This window comes from Phacochoerus africanus, chromosome 10 (assembly GCF_016906955.1).
Source record: "Phacochoerus africanus isolate WHEZ1 chromosome 10, ROS_Pafr_v1, whole genome shotgun sequence".
Taxonomy (NCBI): domain Eukaryota; kingdom Metazoa; phylum Chordata; class Mammalia; order Artiodactyla; family Suidae; genus Phacochoerus; species Phacochoerus africanus.
In genome coordinates, this window is record NC_062553.1 from 126,065,253 (window position 1) to 126,080,849 (window position 15,597).

A 15,597-nucleotide genomic window follows, 5' to 3' on the forward strand; every position below is an offset into this window, starting at 1 on the left:
GCTTGCAATAAGAATTACAACATGTCTGATTCAGCATCATTCCATTATAGTATAGCAAGATAGCACACCAAAGGTGACAAACATAAAATGAAGCAAAATGCAGTGGGCACAAATAGCTTATAGAAAAAGAAGGATGTTTTAGGAGCCCAACAGAGAAAGGAAGTGCCTGTTATAAGCAGTAATTTTTTTATATTCATGCTCATAGGATTTTAGAGCAAGATCAGCAGAAAAGCTATGGTCTATATCACAAGGTCTTTAAAGAAATCAAGTAGGTTATTCCACCCGAAGTAATCCTCAAAAAATTATATCTTAAGGTTAACATCTGAGTAGATATGGTTTAGCCATGCCAAATCACTGGTTTAAAGTATAAAACAATTCTAAAATAATCAATATGCACCTAATATGTAAATTAATTTACCTTGGCAAATATTGACCTTTTTGGGGAACAAAGTTCTACTTATTTTCAACAATGACGGCAACACAACAAAGAGGAATTAATCCTGTAATTAATTTTTAAATCTAACACAGTTTTAAGCACAAACCTATCCTTAATAAAGAAAAACCTGTTACTAGTAACCCAGGAAGGATTTTCTCTAAACTCTCTAGAGTTTTGTGTGTGTTTTAAACTGGACAGTAGGTACAGATAGATGCTAGAGACTTTACTGACCCGAATTCAATGAAAGACCAGCCAAGAACCAGGGTCTCCAAATATTAGTAACGAAAGGAACAGGGAGTTTTCAAAGCAGTCCAGTAATCAGATCTCACTGTGGATGCAAGAGTTTGGGATAGTCCATGTTCCAAGCCTTGTAACTAACTCTTTCAGCATTTTTAGATTCTTCATTTGGAATCTATCACAATGTAGAAGAGCTTCTGCCAAAGTATAGGAGGCTCTTTATTTGTTTTCTGAAAAGACCCATCTAATTTTTCTCCTCTGACTCTGTCACTAATTCCTGTCACCAACATAGCAGGGATTCCATTCCAGAAAAGGAGTACTACAATGTAGACCAACCTCTCTCTGGTTTCGATTTTCCTCTCAGAAATACACTGATACTGCCAGGAAGACCTCTAAATATATCTGATTTCTTTTATTTTTATCCTCCTACACAACTCTGCTTAGCTATAAAATATAGGACTCACACAGCAATGGCAGCATTAGTCAAAAGATGAGTGTCAGGTCCAATGTCAAAATCTCTTAAGTTCAGTAGTCACAAACATTTTTTAACACCTTATCTGCCAAACCATTTTTTTTCCTTTTCTGATTATCTTGCCAAATATTTCTTTTGGAATTCAACCCTTCGCACTACATCCTGAGCATGAATTTTTCTGACTAAAGCATCTTGAGTACCCTCATCATCTTTTTGCAAATCTAAGTCATCCTGTGGGGACCAAACAGAATACCCATCAGCCCTCTGGCCAGACGCTAAAAAGGAGGAAGTAGCCTCCAGTTCACCACTAATTTTTAGGAAAGCTTGTGTAACTGTTGGCAGATCCAAGTTAAACTTTTCCATTGACTGCCAGATGATCATAAAGGCAGGTTCCACATCTGGAGCAGAAACTTTGTCTTCTTCTTCCTCATCAGGCCATGTTTCTGCGACTCCCTCAGGTGTGGGTGGATTGTCATCACACATTGTTCTGTGTATTTTAAAATCAGGGGTCCCATCCACCACAATCTCCTCAAACTCCCAGGTGGCTTCTATAAGTATCTTTTGGACTGCTGCTTCATTCTCCTTGACCTCTTTACAAATTCTTTTTCAGGAAAGTCTGAAGTTCTCATCCTATGGTTCTCTGCCATCGGCAGCCTGGGGAGTTTGCTCAGCTTTCCCTTGAATTTCTGGGAGGAGGGGTTCACTAGGGCTTCCCCAACAGGTCCTTGTGCTCTTGGCCCCACAGGCACTTGACCTAGCTGTCCTTCCAGGCCTGGCCTGTTCCTTCTGGTGGGTTAGGATGGCCACGTTGTCCATATCCATGAAAAGGATCCCCTCATGCGTGCACTGCAGCTCAGGCTTCTTGGGTCCAGTGCCTGGCCTGCAGTCTGGGCTTGGTTTCTAAGGTCTGGTCGACCACCAGCTAGAGCTTCTCCTTGCACTCCATGCAGTCCAGAGTGTACAGCTAGTCACTGGGCCTCAGCCACAGTTTCCTCTGGCTGGGCCAGGAGCACACCCCAGCTCCTGCACTGGGATCCCTGCCACTGTCCTGCAGGATGAATTCCAGAGCTGTTGCTTTGCCATGTAAAAGGACATGGAGCTTCCATCCTCCCTCGTGAACAGAGTGGAAGAATATGTGGGCCCACTGAATTCTTTTTTTTTTTTTTTTTTGCCATTTCTTGGGCCACTTCTGCGGCACATGGAGGTTCCCAGGCTGGGGGTCCAACCCGAGCTGTAGCTGCCAGCCTATGCCAGAGCCACAGCAATGCGGGATCCAAGCCGCGTCTGCGACTTACACCACAGCTCACAGCAACGTCGGATCCTTAACCCACTGAGCAAGGGCAGGGATTGAACCGGCAACCTCATGGTTTCTAGTCGGATTTGTTAACCACTGCGCCACGACGGGAACTCCAGGCCCACTGAATTCTTGACCCAAATCCATCGCCTCTATCATAGATGACACCAGGCACTGGAGGGGGCTGCCTCCTAAGATCATCTGATGCACACAGCCTCACCCTGACATCTCTTTTTTAATAATTGGCCATGTTCTTCAGGCCATAGAAGAAATGGGAAAATCTAGAGCATTCTTAATGGAACAGGATCCTATGGGGGCTTCCCAGAATTGGCCCCCACCCATGTCCTCCTCCTGTCTTTTGTCTGTAGGAAAAACTTCAGCCAAAGAATAAATTTAATCAGAGAAGTGAGAAAATGCAGAAAGAAAGGAAAAACAGTCAAGCAAGACAACATAATAATAGTTTAGCTCTTAAACAAGTCAGGGAGCTTTAGTTCTTCCTCAAGGACTATAGATAATATTCCAATCTGTGTCTTTTGAGCTGTAAAAAAGTCCTATCTTGTAAGATACTGAAACCCCCACCAGAGGCGGAGAAAGTTAACTATATGCTGCCACAAGCACATAGACCCAGACCTGTTGGACCCTTGAGGCTGATGCTACTGACTCCCAATTACCTCAGCACCAACCAATCAGAAGAAATGTCCACAAGCTGATCACACCCTGCTCTTGAACACTGCAAGACTCCTCACCACCACCTCCAGGGAGGGGCAGGGTTGAAGGTACTAGCCTGCTGTGGCCTCTTTTGCCTGGCCAAGCAATGAAACTGTTCTTTTCTATTTCACCCTAAACTCTATCTCCACATTTCTATTCTGCAGCAGTGAACAGAGGCCAAATTTTGGAAACATTAGCTATTCATATATTCATACTAATATATTCTCTTTTTTTCACCTAACCACACAAAACCCACATATACTCAAATAACACTCAGCAAATGATTACTCTTTGAACCCGAGCCTTCTTCTCCCAACCCCACACCCCATCTCATGCACACAGAAAAAAAAATGAGTGTCTTTAGCTATAAGAGATGGAAAGATGAATGGATAATGAAAGAAAGCAAATGCTTTGCCACTCTAATGTGCCTTATTTTCTCAACATCTTGCTGAGATTTTCTTTTATTTCTTGCACTGGTCCTATATGACTAGCAACCTTTAGGTACCAAACAATACTCCCTGATAGGTAAGTGATATTTTATTACATGACCATTACATATACCGAGAAACTACGTAATTTAGGGCACGTCTGTGGAAGTACATTTTAGGAATTTGAGTGGATCTAGGCTGACTACAAACTCTTTCCATGAGAAAAATTAACACTTAAAACCCTTCAAACATTGAAAATTACTTTTGATACACATGATAGTCTGACATCGGCTATATCTGATAGCAATAGCTTTGATATTGGATAGGTCAGATTTTAAAGTCAAGTAGGTCTGTGATTTGTGAGCTGTGTAATGTTAGGTACCCCTGTTAACCTTACTTTCCTCATCTACAAATGGAGAGAGTAATAGTGTCCTCTTCAAAGGACCTGTCACAAAGGTCTTTCAAAGAGGACTTGTCACATCAGCATTCGATCAAGCTATCTACTATTTTTGTACAAAGATTATTATTAGAATGAGTCATCTGTTAATAATGCCCTATATAATGATTTCTAATGGATTTTTTTTTAATGTGGCAGGATGACCCCTTATATTGTTGAAGAGGAGATTCATGAGTTGGAGTTCAATTACTGTCTCATCTCCTTTCCAAGTACAAGAATGTATCAATCTAGGATACTGAATGGTCATAACTTTCTTCATAGCAAATTCTATGGGGCATTTATATGACTTCATTCATAAAATTATGTTATAAGAATGTGTTGCTATTGACTTACATTTTTAAAGTGGTGAACTGGTTAAAAATATAATGTCTATCTTCTCTGCAGTGAACATTCAGTCATATTTTTACCTATTTTTCTTTAATAAGAGAATAGCTCTTATCTACATAAACTTTCAAATAAATCTCATCACCCCATCTTTTCCATACATCTTCCCTTCTTCTTTCCCTCCCTCCTTCTTCCCCTTCTCTTTCTCTCTTTCCTCCCTCCCTTTTTCTCTTTCTTTCTCCCTCCTTCCTTCCTTCCTTCCTTCCTTCCTTCCTTCCTTCCTTCCTTCCTTCCTTCCTTCTTTCCTTCTTTTCACATTGAGCCTGGTTGTATGGAATGCTCACCAACAAATGACAAGAGTGAGCTGCCAGCTTTGGCTCTGGGGAATTTTAAGTCTAAGCCCATTTTTAATGGAATGTAACATGTCAATACAAGTTATCACGTCAGAAGAATTTTTCTTCAGGGGAGAGAAATGGAACGTGGTTGACAGGATGGGTGCTAGCTGCTTCAGGTAAGGGGCTGACAGTGGAAGAGAGACAAACAAGTAGAGATACATTCAAAGTGACCTCCAACTCGTTCAGGCTTTTTCTCCCCACTCTCTCCCCACTTCCTTCCTCTAGATGCTAACTTCAGCATCTGCCAAAAGATAGGTACCACTGTAGCTCCAAGAGCCCATTTCAACCACAAAAAATGCCTGCATGATGCATGTTTTTTGGTTGCAGTGGCTGAGAACTGTTGTAGATACAGAGGCAGATGTTCCAAGCAGGAGCAGACCTCCAAAATCTAACACTTAAAGAACACCTATATGCCATAATAGAAGGCTGGCAGAGTGCACACGAGTGTCACTGAGACCTAAGAAGCAGAGAAAAGTGTTAGAAAATAGGTTTCAGTGGTGAGGTGAGGCAGGCCTGCCACTGAGAGGAACTGCTAACCTCTGCCCTGGGCAGCCTCTTAGCTTCTAAAAACATGGGTTTTGAAGATGCAAGGATTTGAGTTTTCATCCTTGGACAAATTATTTAAACTTCTCCAAATTTCTTTTCCTATTTAATAGGGGAAATAATATTATAACAAGGTATCTGGAGGTTTGAAGTCTCTTTTGATATAAGACACTTACCTTAGAACTTACTCTTCAGACACTCAATTACTGAGAGTTGCCGTCATTAATTTATTACTATTATTACACTGTTACTTTGTTTCCTATTATGATTTCTAGACTTGCCATCTTTTATTTTTCCCACCAATTAGATTCATTCTCAGCCAATCCCTCTTTGTCACCTGTGGCATTATTATCCAACTTTGCCATGCCATCTAATCTCTTAACAAGTTTTGTACATGTTGCCTCCTAAATCTTGCGAAGCTGTCACTACCTTTGCCTTTCCATTACCAATGCCCTCATCATTTCTACCTAGGAAGTGATTTCTAAGCTTTGTCCTTATCTCCACTCCCACCTACCTCTAATCCATCCTCCACACCACAGCTAACTGTTCTTTCTGATATGCAAATCTGATCCATCCCTGCCTTATTTAAATACGTCCTACACACTCCACTGCCCTTAGAAAATGGTCCAACTCCATAGCATTCAAAATCCTTCAAAAATTTGGCCTAAAAATTTTTTTTTCCATTTTCAGAAATAACCTTTTGCTTCATTCATATTCATATCATAGGGAAACAGACCATTTCATCATTCCTTGCTTGGTAGGTGTTTTCTCAGCACAAGATCTTTCCTTGTCTTTCTGGTGAATTTTTTCCCTTCAAGATCAAACTCAGCTGCCTCTTTAGGGCTCTTATAATACTTGGAATATATTAACACTTTGGCATTGTGTTTTGTCTCTTGAAATTTTACCTCATTTACCTCATTGGAATACACGTTGCTGATTCTCATGATTTTTTTAAAAAAATGTTATTTATTTTTTATTCATCTTGAAATGCAGAACCTAGCCCAGAGTCTGGAAAATAGTAATTGATGAGGTTCATTTGTTTTGGCTGCTCTTCTTTACTAGAAAAATGCTTTCATCTTGGAAAACCAGCATTCCCATTAAACCAGCACTGTATAAAAATGGGATTTTTGCTATATATTACCAGCCATTCTGTGAGTGACTAATCACAGTCAGTAGTATTCTGCAGCTAAAACAAAACACTTTAAGAGAGCTTTGGAAATTTTCTCTGTATCAAAATCAGGTGCCAAAGTTTTATCTGACCACTAGGGAACTTCTTTACAAAATATGTTGCCATGTATGTAAAGTAAATAAATTCAGAGGCAAAGCAAGTAAAAAGAAAAACAACTAAGACTGAAATAAAATAAATATTTGGAAAATCTTAAGTATAGTGCAACATTCTGGTAGACAAAGGATCCAATACAAAGTAGAATGTCTACTTCTGAGAGGGATACTTATTTAAGCAGTGTGGAAACAGGGCTGACAATTTAGTGTTTGGTTTGATGAGTGATCCCTGACTCAAATATCAGAAGCAAGCTGAAACAGTAAACAAAATTGCTCAACTAACTCTGCTAAGTGAAATGATTAAAAAATATAAAGAATTTATTGTTTTCGTACTAAAGAAGAGATTAAGTACCAGAGCAAAGACAGAATAGTCACCTTTGGTAATACTGAATGTTAGTGTAGAAAATTGAATTTTGGAATTTTTTCCTTCTTTCAAGGATTGGGTATTTACATAAAGAGGAAGAAGTCTCAAGAACATGAATTTCTACTTATAGGAGAACAGAATAAGCACATGGAAAAGCTTGCCACCTTTCTATTTGCAGTGTAGCCAATGGCCACATGTCCTTAGAGAAACCACATTCTGAATCTTAGAAGCTCCTTCTCCTCAGTGACGTTTTCCAAACTCCTCAGACACGAGTTTGTACAGGAAGTCTGATGACTTGTAAGGGTGTCAGGGGTAAATAGTGGGGTAAGCAAGACTCTAACACTCCCTGATGTCAGAAGGAAACGTGGTTTGCATGATGGGCACTTCATGCTGAAGACCTCAATGAGAGCTCTTTTAAGTGCTTGAGGGCTCCCACTATTTAATGAGAGCAGGCTTAAGAAAGAGTTGAATGTTCTTTAGCCCAGTGATGCTAGGTTTCTTATTTTTAAAAGATTAAAGTGAAAGTCATGTTAGTGGAAGAAATACAGTTCCCTCATAAAAGATTAAATTATGTCGCCTGAAAGTATAATTTACGGGGCAGGGTAATTCGGAAGGACCCCAGACACAGCCATCTCAACTGAAGGGACTGTATCAGCACAGAAGTGTTTTTGTCTTTCTTCTTCTAATGCTGTCAGAAAATTTTCCTTCTCAAGATAGCAGAAACCTGACATCTGTCAGGCTGGAATGATATCAGACAGAGTAGAGGGCTAGGACTTCTTTCCTTGTGGCGACAAGGAGGAGATGGATGGAAAGTGTGCTTTCTAAGAGGGGCCATTGGAGGACCAAAGAGGATTGAGGATTGACAGAGGAGAATCAGTGGATGAGAATGGTTCCATGTGGGATGCTTGGACAAGGCCTGAGTGGGACCTCCTTCTCCAGTCCTTCTGTTCTGTCCCTCCCCCCGCTCCTGTCTGACACCCTTCACATGCCCTCACACCCAAACTTGTGTGGCACAACAGAGTAAATTAGATAACAGACAGATTCAGGCCTTGTTCTCTGAACTTCTTTAGGATAATTATTTGACCTTTAAGAGCTATTTAAATATCTATCAGAATTCCAAATGTGCTCGGTCCTGAAAAAGTGCATGAGAGTGCTCACAAAGAAGACATTCCACACACTGTCCCTGTGAGGGGTTACCAGGCATGGAGGATTACATCTCAGGGGGTGACTTTGAAGTCTTTTTTGAGAAATTTAGGAATATTTCTCCCCAAAGAGTAATCAGGGGCACCCCTGTCTGCCACGTGGTATAGATCAGATGGTCAGAGTTAATACTGGACATTCATATAAAATAGATAGACTTGAGATAGACGAATGTCATGGACTGGATAGGCAACACCCTCCTGCACTTGGAGAAACTTGCATTTCCCATACACTTGTAGCACTAATCATTAGAGAAATGAATATCAAAACTACCATGAGGTACCACCTCACATGAGTCAGAATGGCCGTCATTAATAAGTCTACAAATAAAAAATGCTGGGGAGGGTATGGAGACAGGGGAACCCTCTTACATTACTGGTGGGGATATAAACTGGTCCAAATATTTTGGAAAACAGTATGGAGGTACATCAGAAAGCTAAATATAGAACTACTGTATTATCCAGAAATCCCACTCTTTGGCATATATCCAGACAAAACTTTCATTCAAAAAGATACATGCACTCCTATGTTCATAGCAGCACTATTCACAGTAGCCAAGACATGGAAACAACCTCAGTGTCCATCAGCAAATGGATGGATTAAGATGTGGTACATATATACACTGGAATACTACTCAGCCATAAGAAATAACAAATAATGCCTTTTGCAGCAACAAAAAGAATTAGAGATTCTCATACCAAGTGAAGTAAGTCAGAAAGAGATAGACAAATAGCATATAATATCATTTATATGTGGAATCTAAAACATGGCACAGAAGAACCTGTTTACAGAACAGAAACAGACATAGAGAACAAACTTGTGGTTCCTAAGGGGGAGGGAGTGGAATGGATTGGGAGTTTGGGGCTAGTAGATGCAAACTATTACATTTAGAGTGGTTAAGCAATGAGGTCCTGCTGTATAGCACAGGGACCTATATCCAATCACTTGTGATAGAACATGATAGAGCATAACATGAGAAAAAGAATGCGCGCGCGCGTGTGTGTGTGTGTGTGTGTGTGTCTGTGTATATGTATATATATGTGAATGACTGGGTCACTTTGCTGTATAGCAGAAATTGATATAACGTTATAGGTCCACTATAATAAAAAATTTTTAAAACAGTTGATTCAGACTTGTGGATATGATAGGTTATTTTCGAGAACTCAGGGGAGGAGGAAACACTGTCCTTCTCGCCACTATGAGGCAATAATTAATAAAGGTGATGGTTAAATTCTCTACAAAATGACAATGTCACATAAATGTGAGAAAATTGTCATCTGAAAATCTGATTGTCTTGCCCAACTTGTTGATTCATGTTATAAGCTAGGAACTAATTTCGTCATGTCATGAATTCTGATGTGTGGTAGACATTATATTTTTCCACCTGCTTAGAAAATGATCATTTATAATCCTGTTCTCTATTTTAATGGCCTATTATTTAAATAGGTTTTCATCATCTATATATCTAATAGATACAGATATAGATATACACTAATTAAGCAAAGCCCATTGCAAAAGGTTCAGTATTCTGGGAATCAATGGCTATGCAATTTCTTATGCAATTTTTTTCCTATATATCATGAAAAAGATGCAATATTTAGACAGGACAATATGAACAAATATGAAATTATCCTAAATTTGTATGGCCAGCATTTCATTAATTTTACCAGTGGTTGTCAGCTAATTGTAAAATTCATGTTAGGACAATATCCTCAAGTAATCCATTAGACTTGGAATAGTGGATGTTTATCTTCCTGTATCATTGAATATACAGGAAGAACTTGACTAATTCCCATGAATTTCCCTGAGGATCAACAAATTTCTAAATGATATTAAGAAAGAATCCTAATACAATCATAACATCAGGGAGTTGAAAGAGTTCCTGGAGGTATCACATAATTTGATTATGTTTCTTAAGGCACATAAGCCATCCTTCAAAACTGACTTTATTTTTCTTCCTAAGGCATTTTTATGACTTAGAAAACTTAAGACCAGGCAGTCCTTTTTCATGCCTAACCTAAAACCCTCTTCCTTCACACAAGCGCCTCATTTTCACTCAGCCAAATGGATAATAGCTACTTATCACCACTAGGGCACTATTTCTTTATGTAAGAAAATGTTTCTTTTTCTTTTCTTTTTTTATTTTATAATGATTTTTATTTTTTCCATTACAGCTGGTTTACAGTGGGGATGGATTGGGAATTTGGGGTTAATAGATGCAAACTATTACATTTGGAAAGGATAAGAAAATGTTTCTTTTTCATTTTCATCCTTTAGCCTTCTCTTTGGTGCTAAATCCGTTTAGTCTTACTCACAGGATCAATTACTCCCTTTTATACTTTGTAATTAACTAAGCCATCTTTTTTCTCTTCTATTGCAATTTTTGCATAATTTATGGACCTTATAAACAGATTATGGTAGTTTAAAATTCCCAAACAACTTTCACACTGCGAGGTGACTTTGGTCATTTTCTTTATAAACACCTATGCTACATTTCAAATTTATAATTGACAGATGATTCATTTTGAAACTGCCTTCAGCTCCTAATTTTGACTATCACAGATTCACACACACACACACCGGGTTTGTTCTTTCTTTTTCTGAGTGAATTATCACATAGCTGTCCCTATTAAACTTCATCTCACTTCTAATCAACTTGTTTAATTTGTCAAGGTCCTTGTGAATTCTCACAGTGTGGTTCTAGTCAATAATCACCCCTACTCAATATAAAGTAATCTGCATATTTAATAAGCTTACTCCCTATTTCATACTTCAAATCAACACTGAAAATGTTAATTAGAATCAGGGCCAGCGCTGACTTAGGGAAAAAACTATTCAATATACCCTCCAAGGCTGACATTGAACCATTGATCACTACCTCACATCTGGGCCACTAACAAGCTGAGATACAATAATACACATTATTACTACATAAAACAATGACCCCAATAAAATACAGGGTGGATTCAAATGAAGAATCAATAGTAATTTGAAATTTTTTTCCCTATAAGGTCTTTTAAGGATCTCAAAACGTTAATCACATTATCAAATTATTCATGGTGGAAATGACTGGAGAGAAAGAACTTATCAGAAATAACAGTAGGAGAGTTCTTGTTGTAGCCCCGTGGAAACAAATGAAACTAGGAACCATGAGGTTGCAGGTTCAATCCCTGGCTTCACTCAGTAGGTTAAGGATCCAGTGTTGCCATGAGCTGTGGTGTAGGTCACAGACGTGGCTCAGATTTAGCATGGCTGTGGCTGTGGTTAGGCCAGCAGCTGCAGCTCCGATTAGACCCCTAGCCTGGGAACTTCCATATGCCACGGGTGCAGCCATTAAAAAAAAAAAAAAAAAAAAAAAAAGGAAAAGAAAAGAAATAACAATAGGGTTAATTTAATAGCCTATTTGCAGACCCAATGAAACACTACTGTCAAAATAAGGTGGAAGGTCACTGTTTCAGTGACAATTCTAATGAATCCAACTAAAAACAAAAAACCTGGCTTTTCATAATACAGAGCAGGAGACCAAGCGTCTATTGATAATTTAAACTTTCCCAAATATAAAAGATGTTTTCCTTCTTCCCAGGACAGTAGGTCTGTGGATTTCTCCAAAAAGACTTTTGGGGGGAATTATTTAGAGAAAGTAACCTCTATTCCCCATTAGGTACATTTCTTTTTTGAGAAATGTCAACTAAAAGGAGATATAAAGGCATGTCCTAATGCTCAGAGTCAGGTCTTATTCACAGTCACTCAGATTACAAATGGCCCAACCTGTTTGTAAAATGTGCTTCCTGCCTTTCATTCAGCAGCAAATGTTGAGAGTTCTGCAGCATCCCACTCAGAAAATGACAATCCTCATCTGAAAAAGCAGTCCCACCAGCTGGCTGCAGATCTTGTTCTTCGCCCTCCTGGAGACTTGCCATAATCTCGGGCACCTGGCAATTCCCTCCTTTGTCCTTAGACTGGAGAAACAGAGGCTATAGCAGGTGTGTGTGTGTAGTGGGTGAGTGAGTGTGAGTGTGTGTGTGTGTAGAGGGAAGAGAAAGCCATTAAAAATGAATTGACTATCTTTAGATGATATGAACTTCCGGAGGAATTAAGAGGATCAGAGAACTAATGGGGTCAAACAGATACTGGAGGCCAGTGCACCAAGACTTCCGGCATGATGGTGTGCTGGACTGGGAAAGACAGATGGGACAAGAAAAACAGGATGGCAAATGGCAAAACAAGGGTTTTCTTTCAGTTCTGACTTTCAATCTGGGATTTGTGTTATTAACAGCATACTCTGTGTGAACATACTGTTTATCATGTTTATCTCAGACCTCCTTTAATAAGATACTTCATTTGCGTAATTGACACAGAAGTTTGTAGTTGAAAGGACACCGAAAATTATTCAAACTGTGGGACAAATATTTGCGGAGTGAGCGAAGAAATGGATGGCATTTTCAAAGACAGAAAACTAAGGTATGGAGTGGTTTAAAAACTTGCCTTATTCTTTAGTAGCAGGAAAGAGACTTGAACACTGAAAGCTAGGTCTGGGGTCCCCTTCAGCAATGTTCTGCCAAACAGCCCTGCCTGCATGTTTTCCTGTCACTCACGTCCTTCACTTACTCTTCCTACGTTAGTTTCACGAAAGCCTGCCAGTTATGCACACTGACTCCTCTCAAACAGCTAAACACAGTGCTCCCAAGTATAAGGATTTTTACTGTAGTCCCATACTAATGGTAGAGAGAATTTATTTATTCAGCTGACTTCAGGTAAGAAGGAAAATAAGAAAGACAGAGAAGACAGGAATCCATTTTCTTGAGTACTTGATAGGTTTTTAGGCTTCAATGGGTAAGGTTAGGGAGACAGAAAGAGAGGAGGGTTTGACTTGTTTAGAAATGAGTCAGCTTGTCCAGAAGAAAGCGATCATCTTGGGGGCTGTGGGAGCTTTTTATTTTGGCAAGGTTTTCATCTTGCTGAGTTCAGTGTAGAGTCTATGGCAATGCTAAAATAGCCCTGTTCCTGGGAGTCACAAATAAAGTGGGAGACAACTTTTAATTAAATGCTCACTGAAGAGTGGACTTCTGAGAGTTTTTGCTTTTTTTTTTCAAAAAGACAAAATCCTGTCCATCACATCTAGATGACTATATGTCTATAAAACATCCATCATTGTGGTACTTAAGTGCTTTGACAAGTAAGCTCTTTCAACACTGAACAATATAGAGTAAGGAGATGAATGTCTCCTCTGTCTGCAGTGTCTGTGTACTCTGGAGCTAAGCCTATACAAGTCCATACTAAACAAAAACATAAAAAGCAGTATGAATCAGTCCCAGCTCACTCCAGCCACCTTGACTTTGGCTGTTCTTAATAAAGTGGGCAATTCCCTGCTGAGAGCTATGAAATAGACTCCTCCTGAAAGACTGAAGTGAGTGAGACAGGGGGGATACCATCCTGGGCTCCCGGTCTCATCCTGGAATAATAAGAAAAAGAAATGGCTTTCATATTTCTTTCTGATTTCTTATGAGGTATATAAATAAGTCATAGAGTTCCATAGTCTCAGGCCAGATTTCTAAGAAGTCCCTTTCTGGTTCACTCATTCAATGAATATTTATTTGTAACCAACTGTGTACTATATAAGGTACTCTGTTCATACAAGGGTGATAAAATCATCCTCAAGCACATACACTGTAATTGGGAAGGTAAAACAAGGAGAATAATAATCCTGCAGTACAAGGCCAGATAGTACAGAGTGTACACAAGGTAGTTGCAAAGGCATTCACAAAAGGAAACCATTAAATGGACTGATGAAAACTCTGGAGAGCCACACAGAGGAAGTGGTATATGAGCTATGGGTTGATGGCGGGGTCATTAAAGATGCGTTAAAAGGGAACACTTGCCTGACAAGTGGATATCCTGACCCTGGGTTAGTGTTAGTCACGATCAGCAACTTAATAAGTTTAAGTAGCAACTTAATTTTAGGGATAGTTAATCCAGCTAAAGTGAGACAACAGAATGAATCAATTGGCTAAGTCTTTATTTATGCTTAAAATCAGATAAGGCTTGCTGACAGCCAGTTTTTTATCTTTGGGGGCCTTGGAGGATTAAGTGGTGGTGCAAGAAGTCAACATCCATGAGGTGGGGAGGCGGTAGCTGTTGTAAAGCAATAGCAGCAGCAGCGGGGAATGTTGAGGTCTGGTTGAATCAGGTCAAAGAAATAATTTAGCATAGGAAGTTGTGGACAAAATCGTAAAAAGAATAGTTATCAGTAGCACCAAAAATGGGAGTGGAGGGAAGAATAGTTCAAGAAATCCACACGCGTTTCTGGGAAGCAGGTAGAAAAATGGAAGGAAATCCCAGGTAGGGTGTGTCTGGGAATTGGACTGCTATTTATATCTTTTTTGCCCATTTAGTCTTTATACTAAAGTTATTAAGTTGAACCCATTCTCTTTTCATACCCTTAGAGAAAATAAGGCTTAAATTAATCATGAAAAATGACAAGATTTTTTCAGCTATTAAGTGGGACAGAATTTAAATGCAGATTTATTTGAATCCATAGCTTCTGGTGGTGCCTGTTTCTAGGATACCAGGTAACTCAGAAGTATCTGGAATTAATTTAGCTAAATACATTTCAGCCATTAACTCTTTTCTGCAAAATTCTTTATTTTTCAAAAAATCTTATAATGACCCCAATGGTTTTCATTCATTCATGTATTCACAGATATATTATTTATTCATTTCATTCAATAGAGATTGAGTGTATTTGTTAATTGTAGATGATATGGCCTGCTGGTGAAGACAAAAGTTCTCATTCCAGATTACCTGGCTTTTAGCTTTGCCATCTTCAAAAAAGGGGTGAAATGATATACTTCTCATGGGCCTATTATGTGGATTAAATGAGAAAATCTATGCAAAGCATTAGGAAAGTATCACATAGCAAGCCGTCAATGTTAGCTGCTCTGATTAATACTCTGTCAGGCACTCTGAGAAGCATCAAGGGCACAAATGTGAATATGACATAGTCTTTGCCATTAAAAAATTTACACTCTCAAAGAGAAGACACACGTGTAATCTAATAGTGCCTGAGCAAATAGAAAATGCCAGCAGAGAAGAAGGCAGTTCTGGGTCATTTCAGGGAGTAAGAACAGCATGTAAACTCCATAGAAGTATGAATGTCCTACAAGACTTTGGCTTAACCGGAGCACAAACAAGTGTGAGAATGGGTGAATTGGTGCCAGTAAACAAAAAAGAGGCTGACTGGCTTTTCAAGAATTTAATAAGCTCTGCTGATGGATGTGAGCTTTACTTTGATAGGATGAGGTAACAGTGGAGGTTTTTTAAAGCCGATTTTAAGGATGGACGCCATCTGCACTGCACACTCTGGAAGGTGAACTTGAATGAATAGAAGGAAGCAACAGCTGAAGAAGAAGAAAAGAGAATTAAGAAGTGAGGCAGTAGGCAGGAAAAGTCAAGATCTTT

At 39.2% G+C, this 15,597-nt stretch overlaps 1 protein-coding gene and 1 pseudogene across 1 annotated transcript in view; both read right to left on the reverse strand.

The window, feature by feature from the left end:
* The window catches only part of GRID2 (glutamate ionotropic receptor delta type subunit 2), a 1,319,580-nt gene that overhangs the window by 224,533 nt on the left and 1,079,450 nt on the right, over nucleotides 1–15,597 (reverse strand). The window lies entirely within an intron of this gene.
* LOC125138110 (telomeric repeat-binding factor 2-interacting protein 1-like) lies at nucleotides 762–12,059 on the reverse strand (annotated as a pseudogene).